Here is an 18,372-nt window from a genome sequence, read left to right as displayed (position 1 = left end):
ATATTTATATTCCACTGTGATTACGTCACTATAAATAAGATTAGCTATATGCTCGGGATTTAATAGAAGTTTATATTAAACAAATAATCATGAAAATAAAACATGTGAGCAAAGTGATTGACCAAGTCAAAAAATGATTTCTATTCTTTTATTGATAATAAAATGAGATTACAAAGAATTTGGGTTTTAATTAGGGCATAAAACCCCAACAAAGAATTGGCTGAGCACTCAATTCCAGATGAAGGATTTGGGTGAAGCAAGTTATGTTCTAGGTATTCAGATCATCAGCGATAGAAAGAACAGACTCTTAGCTCTTTCTCAAGCAGCTTACATAGATAAAGTGCTTGAACGTTTCTCAATGACAAATTCCAAGAAAGGGCATCTACCGTCCCTCCATGGAATTCATTTTTCAAAGAAGCAGTCTCCCCAGACTCCTGAAGAGGAAGATGCAATGAGAAAAGTTCCTTACGCATCTGCAGTTAGAAGTCTGATGTATGCCATGTTGTGTCCTAGACCAGATATATGCTATGCAGTGGGAGTAGTGAGCAGGTATCAGTCAAACCCAGGACCGGAACATTGGATAGCAGTTAAGCATATCCTGAAGTATTTGAGACGGACTAAGGATTATATGTTTGTCTACGAGGGTGGTGTTCTGAACCCTGTAGGCTACACCGATTTAGATTTTCAGACTGATGTTGATGACAGGAAGTCTACTTCTGGAATGGTGTTTACTCTTGGGGGTGGAGCTGTGATTTGGAGAAGCGTAAAACAGTCTGCAATCTCAGATTCCACCATGGAGGCTGAGTACATAGCCGCATCAGAAGCAGCTAAGGAAATAGTCTGGCTAAAGAAGTTCTATTCGGATCTTGGTGTTATTCCAGAAATGGATAAACCGGTTGTGTTGTTTTGTGACAATACATGAGCGATAGCCAACTCGAAATAACCTCATATTCACAAGAGGAGTAAGCATATAGAAATGAAGTATCGCATTATTCGAGAATATGTGGCTGGGGGAGATGTGAAGGTTATGAAGATTGCAACTGAAGAAAATCTTGCGGATCCGTTTACAAAGACACTACCAGAAGCTACACTTGATAAGCATATCAAGGAGATTGGATCAGTAGAATTAAGACATTAGTTTCAATTAGTGCAAGTGGGAGTTTGTTGGGGTTTTATGCCCTAATTAAAACTCAAATTCTTTGTAATCTCATTTTATTATCAATAAAAGAATATAAATCATTTTTTGACTTCGTCAATCACTTTGCTCACATGTTTTATTTTCATGATTATTTGTTTAATATAAATTTCTATTAAATCCCGAGCATATAGCTAATCTTATTTATAGTGACGTAATCACAGTAGAATATAAATATGATTATATGTTCAAAATAAGTTAGTCCTAAGATTAGTCAGTGCCCAGGATTTACACTGACTTGTCAATCTACGATATGATCTACTTACACATTATAGTGTTATGTTATTTCCATAACATTAGCAAAGTAGATAAGATCGGATGTATTTATTACATTGGACTGGACCGATATTGATAGTTGATAAGATAAGTAAACATACCGTTATTATCTATTCTAGTGATATCATATAGTTGACCATAGGTCAATTCAATCTCAATTCTGAGTGGTTAATATTCTAACTGATTGTATTATTTGAGTTCTTTGACTTGTTCGTTACCAGCTTACCCTACGGACTAGCCCATACTTACATCTTGGGAACTCGGTAGTATAATTGAGTGGGAGTGTTAATCATAGATATGAACATCTATCGCTTCTGATGAAGAAGTGAAACGATGGTTTCCTTTTAGTTTGGTTCAAGGTGTTAAATTATAGAGATCTCATTTCAGTAATTAAATTAGTTTACTGAAATATCATTTACAAGGAACTAAGTGTTTTAAGGATAAAATACAATGAGGGGTAAAACAGTATTTTAGTCCTATCTCATTGTAGAACGTCTATAGAGGATTGAGTGACAATTATGGTTGTAACAATTGATAATTAATAGCGTATCTATATTTGTTATAGAGCGTTCTATGAATTCAAGAGTGCAATTCCAAGTCTATAGTGGAGTCACGAGGAATTAATAAGTTAGTAAATTTATTTGTTAGATTTATGATAACTTATTGGAGCTTGATTTCATAGGCCTATGGTCCCCATTGTACCTTGGATAAATTATCTAGATAGTCTCAATTAATTGATTTAATTATCAAAGTTGACCAGGTCAATTTTGGATAGTTTCACAGAGTTGTGTAATTTTGAGAAGAAAAGAGAAATTATGGCAGATTTATTAATTAAGATAAATTGGTATCTAAATTAATAAATAAATTTAAATCAAGGTTCAAATAATAAATAATTAATTTGATAAAGGATTTAAATAATTATTTAATTAATTAAATCAATAGAAAATAATACAGGCCTTGATTTTAAGTCCAATGGGCTTATAATCAAATGGGAAATTTCACGGGCCTATAGCCCATGATAATTTCGACCTAAGGCTTCAAAATGGCTATTATTTTATTGATTTTTTAATTAAATTAAATGGCCTAATTGAGTCTATAAAAGGAGTGCTTAGAGAGAAGTCAAAACATAAGTTTGATAAGTCACAAGTCAGATTTTCTGCTAGTTTTAGATTCTCTCTAAACACAAGTCCTTTTCTAAGCCACTTTGTTATTTTATCTTCTTCTCTCTATATCTATCTCATGTGTTGAGTATTGCCCACACTAGTCTAGGTGGTTCTAAGGATACATTCGAAGATTGTGAAGAAAATAGAAGATCGGTTCAGTTTCTTGATAATACTCTGCGACAGAGAGGATAAAAGAGTTAGAGAAACTGAAGGAAGGACTGTTTCATTCCGCTGCGTATACTGTAAGTATTCTATTCTTTGTTTCTCTTTGAATTCAATTTTAGAAACATGTTTTAGGCTATCTCGTATTAATTTGTTTAATATTAGATATACATGAAAATAAATAAAGATCCTGTAAAAGCTAATCCAACACCTACAAGCTGCTAGGATTACTTTAGAGTGTTAAACACTTGGGTTGGGGTTATAAGCTTAATAAACACTTGGGAAGTAAGGTTTATAGTATATTTTGGTTCGAGGTGTAGTTTGGTCATAGAAGCATTCAAGATATTTCTAATTCTAGTTCATTTATGTATTGTTTCATTAAGTTCTTATAGTTTTTCTACTCAAATCCTAACTCGTATTCTCTATTCTTGGTTAGGCATCTAAGATCTTGAACGTAAGATTCTTGTTGGTAAGTATCATTTCGATGGTGTAGGTATTCTTTTCATCTTTATTCCTTAGTATACTCACCTCTCTATCATGGATTTTAGGAGTGTTCCAAAGTCCCGACTATGTTCTCATCATCCCGGTATATTGGTAAGGAAAATAGGATAGTTTTATATGCTTATATGTTATGTTGATATGTTATGATAAGTTATGCTATAATATGTTATGTTATGTTATGTTTTCTTATGTTTCACGGTTATTATTTACCCTACCTCAGATATTAGACAGGGGACGTAGATGGGTTATCATAAACCTACCATGTGATCTAACCTACCTCAGATATTAGAAAGGGGAAGTAGATGGTTTATCACATGTTTTTAATGGTCATTAATAGTATAGTCTTATATGGTGTACGTCTTTATAGATATATGTTTATAGTTTATAGTCTATGTGTATGTACATGTTTCATGCTTGTAGTAGCTTTTCCTTGTTGGGCATTAGGCTCATTCCTTTATGTTTTATATGTGCAGGAATATAGATTGGCGGCGGAAAAGGTTCTTGGCAGCTTGGGGGTGTGTATTGAGGCAAGACGGAGACGGTGGATTGAGCGTTCGATTCGAGGATGAAGTTTTTAAAGTCTTTAATTATGTTTTCTATGTATTATTTTTCCACACTTAATTTTGTAACCAATTTATTTAAGTTATGTTTTGTTTTATTTTCAAAACAATGGGATCCCATATCCTATTTATGAATTTATGTATTTTTGAACCTTTACTTTACAATTTTAAATAAAGTTATGGTTATTTCATATGTACGTTTTCTTAAGATTAGTATAGTAGTTTCTAATGGTCCAAGTTTAGAATAGTTGGGTCGTTACAGAACGAGTTTCCTAATACGTAGCAGAATGGTGGTGGGTTGGCCCAGTGAACAACAAATTTTTTGTAACATATTTAAACTACTTTTAAATATGCGTATCCATTAATATACATACATTAATCATAAGCAAGAATAAAGAACATACCTCTTGATGCCTATTGTAATGCACCAAAAAAAAAATTTTGATTATTTAAATTTTGTGATTTATTTGATTTAAATGTTAAGTGTGATGAATTGTTTTATTTAAGTGTTGTTAGTTTATTTGGTTGATTATTTGTTTTATTTGATTGTTTGTTATTTTATTTAATTGTTAGAAATGTTTTGGTTAATTAATTTAATAAGTGAATAATTGTGTAACATGTTATTTTACTATTAGTGTTACATTTTAATTAAGTGTGACAAATGAGGTAATTATGTGAGCTATGGTGGAATGCACTAAGGTGCATGATAGATAGTAATGCACCCTAGTGATTTAGTGTGTGCTAGTGCATGGTAGCATGGTGCACATGTGTAGATTTTTCTACACATTTTATACTTCCTTATTTTAGATTTTAATTGGGTTAATTTATTTATTAAAAAAAAAAAAAAAAAGGGAAGAAGAGTGTTGGGCGTGTGACCTAGTGGGAAAGGAATGATTTCCTTAAAATGATAAAAATCAAAAATTGAAGACCATAATTATTTTGGGGATAGGCATGATCATTTTGTTCCTTTATATCTTTTTAAAATAAAGAGAAATTAAGAGAAAATAATTGGGAAATGGAAACTTACCTTATTGTGTTAGGGGAGACTTTATGGGAGGATTTTTGATAAAAGGGTTATGAAAGGAGAGAAGATCCATTGCTCTTGTGTGTGGCTGCCGTGACCTAGAGAGAGAGAGAGAGAGAGGAAGAAAGAAAGAAAGGAAGAAGGAAGGAGAAGGTGAGGAGGAACCCCTCCTAGAGTATGTCTTCTTGTTTTCTCTTTTGCATAATCTCTTTATTTGATAATATGTTATTGATTTGTGTTATTTTTGTGTGTGTGTTTGGGTTCTTCCTTCTCCTCATGGTGGTTTTCCAATAAAAACCCTAGGCTTGAACAAGGGTGTGGAGTTTGGGTATTGATCTTTTGTGTTCTTGATTTTACAATCAAGAGAGGTAATGGTCTTTTCTTAGCCCTTATATTTGTTTTTGGTGGGTTGTCTATGAGGTTTTTTTAATAATGCTAATGGTTGATTTTGGTAGGATTTGGATATTGTGAGAGTATGATTTGTGTTAAAGGGTTGTGATGTTGATTTTGCTATGCATAAAAAAAAATTGTGATAATCTATGAGTGCATGTTTGGTGATTTCGGCCTAGGTACACCCAAGGGTGTTCTTGATATGTTGTGTGATTTACAATATATTAGATCCATGTTTTAGGACCTATGTTATATGGGTAAGAGAATAAGTGGCAATCTTGATATTTTTTATCATGAAATTTTGTTAAATGCATGTTATATTTTGAAAAATTAAATTATAAGATGCATGAAAATAATGATAGAAACATGTTAGGTTAATATAAGGCATATGTGAATATGGTGCTTATAAATTACTATATGTTATTTTATTGATAGTGTTTTGTTGGTTTTCATGGAATTGCAACAAATGGTTTTTTAAAAGGATTCATGTGAATATGTTAGTGATATTAGAATCATGCATATTATAAGAGTATAATGAGATTTTAAGCATGTATGATTTTATGTAATTTTTGAGACAAAAGTTGAGTTTTATAAATAATTAAGCTTGCTGTTTTTTTTGTAAATAATTGGGTAAAAGTTGATAAAAAGATGAGTTGCATGCATAAATAATGTTCTTGATGAATATGTTAATTTTTATGAAATTAAAAGAGGATTTTAAGTCTCATGTTATGATATTTTACTCAATTAATTTCCTACAGAATTTTTATTGAATTTTGGGAAAATATGGGTTTATAAACTTGAATATGGTGATTTTTAATGATAATAATAGTTGCTGGAATTTTGTAATAAAATATGAAGTAAGTTTCACTAAAAATGAATTTGATTAATTTTTTGAATAAATTATTTTTCCTAAGTTATGGTAATATTGAAAAATGATATTTTAATGGTATGAATGCATATTTTGATAAGTAATGATTTTTCATTTATTTGTGATTTTTGAATAAGATAAATGGTGGCTGAAAGTTTGTTTTAAAAAGGTTAACAATTGTTATTAAATTGTCACATATGGATTTTTGCTACATAAAAACTAAGTCTTAAGTAATTTAAATCAAAATGTATTATTCCACACTTAAAATATATTTTTCACATCATTTTTGTAACACAATGATAAAATATATTTTTCTAAAGAAACATATTAAAATAGGTATTTTAATTAAATCCAAGCTTGTTGGGTAATTCTTGGTAAATTAATATTTATTTAATGAAAATGTCACATATTTTATTTTGAGCTAAAATAAAATAAATTTATAAAATAAAATAAAGTTTTTGAGAAATTTAATCAACTTAGAAGTTTTAAGAAAATAAAGCGTGTAATATGTCTATTGATTTTAAAATAATAAAAGAAATGTAGAATTATCGTTTTTGAAAACGTCTTTATTACGCAACGTTCTCACGCATGCATGTTACATGCAAATCAACTTTTACGTCCAAAATCATGATTATTATTCAACTATGTGATTTTTATAAAACAATCATGTTAGTAAAATTGGTAGAATGAGCATTATTCTTTTTGGCGATAATGGCATGTTTAATGTAACTTTTATCATGAGTGCATGGCCCATGCACACATGAGTTGTATGGAAGGGCAAAATAGTAATTTTATGAACCTAAGAAACGTTATTTTGATTATGATATAGGCTCGTTGAAAGATTGTGAAATTCTTAGCTTGGACCTGAGGTAAGGAAGTTAGATAGATTTTATGATTTTATGCTATGAATGGTAAGGCTGTTATATGAATGAACTGCTATGAAATTATGAATGCCATAATGTGATGATATGTTGAATGTGATATGTGTATGGATGTTAGATACATCAAACAGAATACGATGTTAGATACATCAAACAGATTACGATGTCAGATACATCGAACGAGTTACTAAGGACATTGAGACGTGACTCCTAGGGCGGACGCGCCGAGGTTATTCAAGGACCAGTGATCTCCTGTTTACCTCATAGGGTGACATGGACAACTAGCGTTCCATGCTCATCATGTATGATGTATGTTTGTGATATGATGATATGTCACATTTATGTTATGATATGATGATATGTTACATTTATGTTATGATATGATGATATGTCACATTTATGTTATGATATGATGAAATGTTACATTTATGTTATGATATGATGATATGTCATATTTATGTTATGATATGATGAAATGTTACGATTATGTTATGATATACCATGATGTTTTAGATGAACGTTAGTGTTTGGTTGTTTGTTGTTTTTCTTACTTGATTATTTGTTTGTACTTCCTTACTGGGCTTTTAGCTCACCCCCCCCCCCCCCCTTACTTTCCTTCCAAGTAGCAAATAGGTTTTCTCTATGGCACGCGTGGTGACGTGAGGAGTTCTTTCATCATGGGGTGTATGGCGTGGGGCAATCCTATGGACGATAAAACGATCAACGTAGAACGCCATTTAAATTATGTTTTGTTTTTAAGAGACTTTTCCTAAATTATCAGTGGGACCCTGTCATTTAAATTATTTGGTTTTCTTTGAACTTTGCATAAAAACCTATGTTTTATTTTAAACTTATGGCGCCAACTTGCATGATTTTAAATAAATTCCCCTGAGACTTTAATAATGGATGGTATTCTTTTATAAACTATGTTATGCGAATGTTTTGTAAGTATTAGTCTAGGGCGTTCTTTACACCTATCAAGTGTCATTGTTATCTTTTCGTAAAATGAACGAACTTCCAATCCAAGCTGCTCCCAGGTACTCACACCAAGATCTTCCACAATGTTCTCTACACCTCAAGAAGTGTGTGGGAACTTAAAGAATAAGAGATGGTATATTTCAGGGAGAGATAGAAAAGTATATTTCTTTTTCTTATAGCGAATAAAAGTCTATATTGAGTATCTTGTTTATTTTCTGATAAGTCTAACTTAAATAGAAAATATTCAAATTTAAAAAATAAATATGTAACTAATTTACAATTTATCTTTTAATTAATTATCTTATTAATGAAAATATCAAAAACTAACTTTTGAATTTTTCTTTAATTAATTAATTAATTAAATAAAAGTAAAAAATATATCTCTGATTTTTCATGTAGTTCACGCCACACACAATCCAAAGACTGTGTGTGTTGTGTAGCTCCCTAAAAATTAGGGATATGTGATTTTTCCATAAATATTTATTCAAACTAACTTATCAAATAAAATCCAACAACCTAATAATTAATTCAAATTTGAATTTATTATCTTTTTAACTAATTATCACATATAATAATTATTTGAATAAATATCAATCTTTTAAATTCAAATCCAATTTGTACTTATCAGATTATTATCTCTCATTCAAATAAATATATTTAATTAATTCTACCAATTAATTAAAACCAATTTTAATTAATACTAATTTTGAAAATAAAATATTAATTTTATTATAATTTCAAAAATTATAATAAATTAATTATATATATTTAATTTAAAAAATTATATAATAATTCATTATTAATTAATTTTGTTAATTACAACTAATTTGTAATTAATTAATCATAATTGCATATTTCGCTCGAAGAACAAATTTCTTCTTAAATATGTCTTTTAACCATTTTTCCCTTTATATCAACTATTGTCTTGAATAGAGTTGATAGAGTCGCTGTGGGGACCTATGGACCTATAATCCCAAGTCCCAATAAATTTGAGATTATTAATTAAACTCTTTAATTAAATAATCTTAATTTATTAATCTCATGATTATTCCACTATAAAAATGAGATTGCACTCTTCTAATTATAGACATTTCATTTACTGAGTACTTTATAACAATAAAACGTCCATTGATATAATCATTATATACAAATTTACCCTCTAATAATGGTTCATAATTAACCGGGAATAAAATTACCATTTTAATTATATCTTATTTCCTTGAGTATCATTGACTTTACTAGTGAAGGTTAATTCATAACTAAATTATGAATTTGAGCTCAATAACCTTTCAGCCCCAAAAGTCAACCCTTAAGAGAACTATTATTCAATCTCTTACGAGAAGGTATAGATTCCATATTTGTATACTATGTCCCCAGCCATTTACATTAATAAGTTCCCAAAACAAAAGTTTCTAGTCTGATCATTCTGACCGACCCTAACGAGTGAATCAAAGAAATCATATAACATAAACATGAGTTCATAGTAACTTCTGGATTAAGATCTATTTGTATATGATCATCAGTTGATATATTTAATTAATACTTCAAAACGGTATTTAACTAAGTATTAATAAACATATCTGGTCCAGTTCTATATATTCTCTAATATATAAAGTACATCCACTAAAGTGTCCTACTACACTAGTAATCCAGATCTAGATCACATGTATTCATAATACTAGTGGACTGTACTTGCAATAATTAATCTAAAGATTCCATAACTTTATTTTACTGCGAACTATTCAAGTTCATTTGTCTGAAACACAATCCTTCTGTAGCAATATGTGGTTGAGATCACATGTAGTGTCCCAAAATTTTACTTAGCTAGATAGCAGCAGCAGCAGTAGTAGTAGTAGTAGTAGCTGTAGAATTTTAGTTTTCGTGGATATTGATTAAAGCCGGGATTTAGTTGGAAACTCGTAGAAATAGTTATGGATTTTATAAGTTTAACCTATGGTTTAGAAATATTAATTTTTACATAAGGTTTGATTAATATAGTTGGTCCTAAGAATATAATTTAGTATAACCTAAGATTTAGATAGAATAATTAAGAGCATGATTATTAAGGAATTAAGTATTTTTGATAAATAGCTTAATTAAAAGAAAGGTCTAGAAGCTCTAGAACCTTCCATTATCTGTTAGGATCACATTTTACTCGGTCAAAGTAGTTTTAATCAATTTCAAATTATCCTGAAATGTGCAAAAACGTGTTTGAAATATCAGCGTATGCCGATATATCACAACTATAGGGGCCAATATGTCGCCTATGATTGATACAAAAAACACGTCGACTTCGCACGAACGAAACCACGGACCCTCGATATCATGGTAGGGGTGATATATCGCCTACCCTAGGCGATATATCTGCTCCAGTTGCCAATTTTTGAATTTTCGTAGAATTCTGAACTAGAAACAGCCCTCAACAACCTTGACTTGTTCCTGAACATTTTTTACTGAGTTCTGGGCATCTGTTAAACAGATAATTCAAATTTATTTAATTTTTAATCATTTATTCATTGAAATGGGAGTTAGTTTCACTCCTTGAACTCTATAAATAGGACCCTTCACTCAGCCATTCTATTCACCATTCAAGCATAGTTCAGAGCCTCCGAGCTGCTAAGATTGTTCTAGAGAGAAACACTAGGGTTTTGGGGTTAAAGCTTTCAAATCTAAAGCTTTTATAAACACTTTGGAAGTAAGTTTTTGTGTGATTTTGGTGTTCAAAGTATAGATCGAGGTTTTAAACTATCCAAGGTATTCTTTATCTTCAGGTTTAGTTCACTATAGTTTCTATTATTTTTTTATTTTTCTTCAAATGCTAACTTGTGATAGTGACTTTTGGTTAGGTGTTAAATTTCTTTGAGACACAAGGTTTTCGGTAAGTTCTTATCTCGATGGTTTAGATCGTCTCTTCATCTTATTTTCTTTAGGAAACTTATGGTTTCTTTATGTTTGGTTTTAGGAGTTCCAATCTCGCTCTTGTCTCCAATATTCAGGTTGTTGGTAAAGAAAATTAGATAGTTTAGTATTATGACCTAGTTTATGATATAGTTTATGTTTGTATGACCTAACATTTCAGGTACAATAAAGGGTTAAGTGTGTCTGGACCTAAGGTGTCCAATTATGTATGACAGACTATGTCTGGTAGGCTCGGTTGCCAAAACTTTATGACAGACCTAAGTGATGTTCGGTGTATGAAGAACTTTTGTCCAGGGCTTAATTGCCACCCCTGTATAAACACTTATATTTTTATTATATCTGACTTGTTATTATGACCCATAATTACGATTATAATTATGACTTATGACCTATGATTTATCATCTATGACTTCTAATTTATGATATGATTTAGGCTATGATATGACCTAGGATATTATGATGTGGTATGATTAGTATAAATACGTTTTGGTATGATTTTTGTGAAATTTATGGTATGTTTTGATTATATGATTATATGACTAACTTTTGTATGTATTTTCCTTACTGGGCTTAGAAGCTCACCCCTTATGATGTTGTTGTGCAGAAAATTAAGGATAGAAAGGTCGGTGGCGAGTGGAACCTAAGAGCTTCGTAATGTACTCGTGGGAACCATATAGTTGAGGAAGATCAAGTGGACCTATTTTTTATTAAAGAATGTTGTTTTAAAGTTTTATTTAAATGTTACTCATTTTTGTGTTAAAGACAATTATTTTATTTTTGTATAATCATGAATCCATGTATTTTATTATTTTCAAGTTTTATTTAATAAAAGAGCAATATTTACGATTATAACCCAATACTATGTTCTCGATAATTTATGAGAAATTAGAGTGTTACATCACATATATGAACTTAGCATTTTTTCTTATATTTACGTAATATTATCACAGAATAATATAGTCCATAAAATATATACATAACAAATTCAATTTATTTATTTATTTCTTAAACAATGTATACTACATATGTTTTCAAGGTACAATTCCCAACACTAAGCATATAGACATTATATATATATATATATATATATAAATATATACCACTTCATTAAAGATATTGTGACTCAAAAGGAAGTTCTAGCCAAAAAAAAATCAGCACTGAAAACAATCCTGTTGATATGTTGACAAAGAGTGTCACTTTGCAAAAGTTTAGGCATTGCCTAAACTTCCTTAATGTTGATCAGCCTTAATGGCTCATGTTAGAGCAAATCCTACTTATTACACACTTAAGTGACTAAACTAACGTGAATTTACGGTGATTAGTTCAAGCCACTTAAGTGACTATTGATGTGGCATTTGTTTTACTCTTAGAGTTTCGAAATTCTGTTAATACAGTTGTACAAGGCAGACATTAGAAGAGGCTTATAAATAGTCTTCACTACTCTTATTTGAAGGCTAAGAGATTCAGGAGCGAATGTTTAGAGTTTTGGTTCTGTTTTGTGAGTTCTGTTTTTATAGTTTGTGTAACTCTGTACTTGATACTCAAGAAGGAATGCCATTGTTTTGGGGCTGTTCTACCTTGGATGTAAGCGCTTAATGGAGCTGAACTAAGTAAAGTTTTTGGTGTCAATTTTTGTTTAAAGTTTTATTGTTTTTTGATTCTTTATTTTTCTGCATTACTTTTCTTGTTTTTGCTGTTCTTGAACGGTGTAGGATTTACACCACAGCATGTATATAAATAAATAAAACATACAATAAATGATTGTAAACAAATTTTGCACAATTCTAATAATTAATGTTACAAATTGCATTTTAAATAAATAGAACTTAATATTCATATGCATATATATATATATATAATTGAGCAAAATTAGACCAAAATTATAAAAATGACTTCGATATAAGAACATCTCATATTATAAAATTAACTTAACTAACATGTTACTAATATGAATAATTATTCTTAGAAAATCAAGCATAATAAATATTACATAATATTAAAACTATATATTATGCATATTACAAAAAAATCATGCTTGAAAGCTAAGAATATACTCATCCAAATTTTGCATATTTCATTCAAACAAATATTAATTAATAAATATAACTATGAGTATAAATAATATTTTTTACATGATTAAATATATCTAAATATTACATATATTATTCTACACATACGTAATAACAAATGGGACATACAAATTAGGCATAAAACAAAATAGATGCTGATAAGTAAATTATGCAATTTTTTTATCCAACATCCTGGATGAAAAATGAATTAAAAAAAATCTGTTTTTCTAGTAAATCCAAAAGCGGTATTTTTCAAGGGAGAGAGAAAATGGCAATTTTCAATATTGACAGAAAAGTGATTTTTTTAAAACTTGACGAGTAAAAGTGGTATTTAATTATCTTTGAAATTCGGGAAATTTAAAAATTTATACTTAATATTTTATTTTATTTTTTGGAATAATTTAGTGATATAAAATATTGACAGTTATACGGTCAAAATTGACAAAATTACGGTAGTTTTAACAAAAGCCCACAAAGTCAATTTAAAGTCTCATTGCTAGTTTTCTTTCCAATTTAGAGTACTACCAATTTTTTTCTTCTTAATTTGGCTTGTACGAATTTTTAGAATGTATATCTCACTATATATATAATGATATAAATAGTTCTCCACCTTCATTATCCATTCTGTTTATTTTTCTTTACTATGTATAATGTTTGCTCCAATGATTCTAAATGATAATGTCACATTTAAATATAAATTATATGCATATATTTATATATAAATATAGAAGAAATTATATTTTATATGAGATTTGTAATAGAGTGTGCAAAAGTATATGATTTCTTTTCAAAACAAGTTAATTTATGATTTTTTTTTTAAGTGTTTTCACTTTTATGGGTTTATTTTCCATATTTTTGTATAAAAGTTGGTTTATGCTATAGTTTTACTCTTAATCAAGTTTTATTAATTTGGAAGGGTATGTTTGTAATTTAATTATTATTTTTTTAGCTTATTTTTTTATATTATTTTATATAACTAATTTTATATTAAATTTTTCTTTCGTTGTTTTGCAATTTTTTTTTTCATTTTTTAATATGAATTTTGTTTATTATTTTTTTTATTTATTGTAAACATTTTATTTTTTATTTTTTTTAGATTGTACGTTTCTTTTTTCAAATCCTGGTAAGGTAACCAATTACTTGATTTGTATTTGACAGTCATGTAAAAAAAAATCTAGAGCTAGGTTAAATAACATATACTAGGATGGGTAACCAGTTACCTTGAGAGGAGTAACCTTCTGCCACAAGAGAGACAACCAGTTACCATAAGAGATGTGATGAGTTACTCATATTAAATATGAAAAGAATACATCAAATTTAAAGGAAAAAAGGAAGAACACTTCAGAAGAAGTAACTATAATTTTAGTAACATAGGTAACCAGTTACCATAAAAAAACTCAAAAATATACACACATCAGAACGTGAAGGTAACCAGTTATCCTCGGAAATATTCACACAAATAGAGAAATGGTTTGTGTGCCTGAGCCTTGAGAGAGAGAGAGAGAAGAATGAAATGCTAATTTTACAGTAGTACCCCTGTTTGGCTAAGGTGTTTTGGTTTTAAAATTTTAACTTCAATATTTAGTTAGCTAGAAATTGTGTTTCATATACTTTATCTTTTTCTTTAATAAATTTTCTCATACAAATTAGTAAAAGTATAATTATCATATTTTGCACAATAATAGTATAAAAGCCATATTTAATTTTTTTTTTCCATATATATATATTTCACATCCTTATTTCAGATAATTTTGTAATGTTGCTAATTTGATTAATATATTTACGTATAACACAATTAGAAAATATAAATATAAATAATTATATATATACGAACCGTAGCTGACTAATATTTTGATTGTCACACAAATAAGCTAAGTTATTATTAAAATTAAAAATATTATACATAATGAAAATTTTAACTTGAAAAATTATGTTTACGTGGAGCTGAATTGTAACTTATAATAACTAAATTAGAAACTTATGGTAATTAAATTCTAAATTGTAACTCTTGGGAACCAAATTGTATATCTTTGTAATTAAATTGTATCATGCATCATCAATCTTCATTTTCACTATATTCATGTCCCTGTTTCGCTTATTACCTTGTAAAAATGACTACTAATCCAAGAAAAGCTGTAAGGTGTTTTTCAATAATAATATATAAAATACATGCATTTCCTAGGTACTTAAGGTTCTTGGATTAGTGACTTATTTACATTCTTTAATGGTGGGGTATCTCTGTTTATCTAATCTTTTATTCAAATTGTTTGTATGGCAGTATTCTCTTCATTCTTTCATTCTCCTATATCAAATGTTTAAGTTCATGCATGTATGCTGATGGTGACTCATTTTTCTTTCACTATAATATCTTCTCACTTTTTCCGGTAACCGTTTTTCAATCGATTTGGATTACACCTTTTAAGATCGATAGTTTCTAGTTTGTTATTTATTTGAATTTTTTTTAATAGTTTTTAAAAGTTAGTTGTTTTGAAGTTATATAGTTAGATTATATATATACACAAGTACACTTTTTACTAATTTTATCTTCTTTTAAATTTTGTTATATGATTTTATAAAAATATATATTTTGATTGATCTTCATTAACTCCTATATATTACTTGTAATTTTTATAATTATATTATTATATGGAGATAGGTCTATGGACACAGTTTTTTACACTAAATTTTACATCAATTTTAGTCCACTGTATGAAATGAAATCAAAGGTTAATATCAGAACTTAAATTAGGAAAAACTAAAACTTAAACCACTTAATTAATAATTATAACTTATATTTCATTCTCCACCGTGTGTTCACACCACTGTATACTACTACAAAATTGGGTTTTCCCGATACCTAACCACGATAGTCAACTGTCGTAATTGCTTAACGGGACTATACGCCGATAGTTAAAAACTGTAGGCATAGAGACTAATGCCGACAACTAATAACTGTCACCGTTGCTTTTGAGTGTCGCTATTAACCTCAACACCGACAGTTAATTCGAGACCAATGCCGACAGTTAAAATGTGTCGTTATTGATCCTAACACCGACAGTTAATTTGAGACCAATACTAACAGTTAAAATGTATCATTATTGACCCCAACGCTGACAGTTAATAAAAGCTCAATATCGACAGTTATAAAATGTCGCCGAAATTCAAATAAAAAAATCTAAAAATATAATTAATAAATAATATAATTTTAAAAATAAACTAAATTATGTAAATATATATTTATAAAATTTATGTATTTATTAAAAACATTTAAATCTATATTTTTTTCTTGTTTCTAAACTTTTCATATTATTAACATTTGTATTTTTAATAAAATTTATATTAAAATTTAAATTATATATTTAATAAAAAAATATTTTTATGTGAAAATTCATCAATAATATTTTTTTCTTTTAAAACTAATACAACAATAATTTAATAAATTAAAAATAAAAAGTATTTAAAAAATAAAAAGGGATTTAATATAATATTATAATAAATAAGGCTTTTACAATTATCTCTATACATTTAAATTTTTTTAATATTTATCTATATATTGTCAAATATAATTATACTTTACAATTAAAAAAATAATAATTATACTTTATTTTAATTTAACCCAAATTTATATAATAATCTAAAGTATAAATTAATTCAAAAATATAAAAATAATAAAAAATACTCATTCTAAATATTGTAAGAACAAAACAAAATATATTGTTTTGTTTAACAAAATATATTGTAAAAAATACTCATTACAATATTAACATATATATTGTAAAATTTAACAAATGTCTAAATAACAAAACAACTAAACAATAAATCATATAAGAGTAATTAAACATCTATAATAATATAATATCAATATGTATAATATTATCACAAACACGCATTGTATTATATATACTAGGTGTAAGCAATGCACAATGTATGTTTACTTACTTTTATTTTAAAAAATTATTAATTTTTGTCATTATGTTTTTTTTTTTTTGTGATTTCCATATAAATTATCTATGTTTTTTTAAGAAAAAAACATGTATGATTATACTCTAAAATTAAATAAAAATATAATTGTATTATATTTTAAATTAGTTCAAAATTATAAAATAAAATATAAATTAATTTAAAAATATAAAAATAATAATATTCATTCTAAATATTTTAATAACAACAAATTATGATACCTAAACAATAAAACAATTAATTAATGAATGAGTCACTGAAAAAATAATTTAAAAATCATTATAATCAAATTTGTTTATATCTAAATATAATCAAATTTTATTTATAAAATAAGTAGATAAAAAAAAATATAATCCCCAATTCTCTTTCTCCCTCCCTCCTTAACCGATCGTCTCCCTTTCTCTCTCGTTTGCTCTTTGCCAGCCCCGAAAGGCTACCCACCGATGTCGCCGCCATTCAAGCACCAGACCAGGAAGACCAGACACCGCCGAAACTCCATCCCCGCGAGCCCTTCGTCGTCGTTCTTCCCTGCGAGCAGAAGCCTCCAGGTCCGTGCGCCGCCGCCGTGGGTTCAAGTCCAATTTTTGGCTGCTTTGACATTGTCTCAACTTTCTCTCTCCCTCACATCTATCTAACCTATCAACTCTATCTCTAAGTCTCTTTTTTCTCTTGTAGGTGGCTGGCGCAGGAGGCTCGACGAAGATGGCGATGGGGCTCGACAGCGTAGGGTCTGGGATCGTTGGTGGAGAGTGAAACAGAGGAGAAAGATAGACAAATGAAGAGAATGGGAATTTTTGGTGTGTATAGAAATATTCCAAGAATTTTACTGTACTCTTGTACATTTTCAGTTATGAAGAACAAACGCAATAGGTATTCTCATCATTATACCTCTGTTATTTCATTATTGTTTATGTGTACTGATATATATATATATATATTTATATATATATTTATAGCTCTCATGTTACCTCACTAGTCACGGCACCAGGTCCGAAGGACTCCTCACAGCTTCACAAAATCCGGACAGCAATAGGGCAGTTGGTATTCTATTTATTTTGTTGTTGTTAGTCTTATATTAATTTTTGAAGAAGAGAACTATAGAGATATCTATTTATTTGGCGTCAAAATAATAAATTAATTGTTATATTATTTTGATTCTCAGAATGAGTGGATTGCTAGTTTAAAGATTTGGAAATTTATAGATAAAATATTGAAGTTGGTATTCTATTTATTTGTTGCTGCTAGTCTTCTATTTATTTTTGAAGAAGAACTCTATAATATATCTATCCTAACTAACTTATAAGTCACATGAAGTGTGGTGATGGGTTGGGTCTCCAATATGTGAGTTGTGTGATATGGTTATTTATTTCTGGTTATGATGTAGCTCTCTGTCGTTCCATCTTTGGGGATGTCCTCATGCCTCCTA

General features: G+C 28.7%; 1 long non-coding RNA gene across 2 annotated transcripts; it reads left to right on the top strand.

Annotated features, from left to right (window-relative positions):
* Window positions 1-17,307: 17,307 nt before the first annotated feature.
* LOC133817858 (uncharacterized) lies at window positions 17,308-18,131 on the top strand. 2 transcript variants are annotated; one of them, XR_009885725.1, is made up of 3 exons: window positions 17,308-17,494; window positions 17,622-17,816; window positions 17,903-18,131. It is a non-coding gene; the product is annotated as an uncharacterized LOC133817858 (long non-coding RNA). The 2 variants fall into 2 exon arrangements; XR_009885726.1 differs by having other exon boundaries at window positions 17,308-17,511.
* The last annotated feature ends 241 nt before the right edge of the window (window positions 18,132-18,372 follow it).

The sequence above is a fragment of the Humulus lupulus genome, chromosome 2, assembly GCF_963169125.1.
Source record: "Humulus lupulus chromosome 2, drHumLupu1.1, whole genome shotgun sequence".
Taxonomy (NCBI): domain Eukaryota; kingdom Viridiplantae; phylum Streptophyta; class Magnoliopsida; order Rosales; family Cannabaceae; genus Humulus; species Humulus lupulus.
The sequence above is the reverse complement of the archived record's forward strand: the minus strand, read 5'-3'. Positions and strand labels throughout refer to the sequence as shown.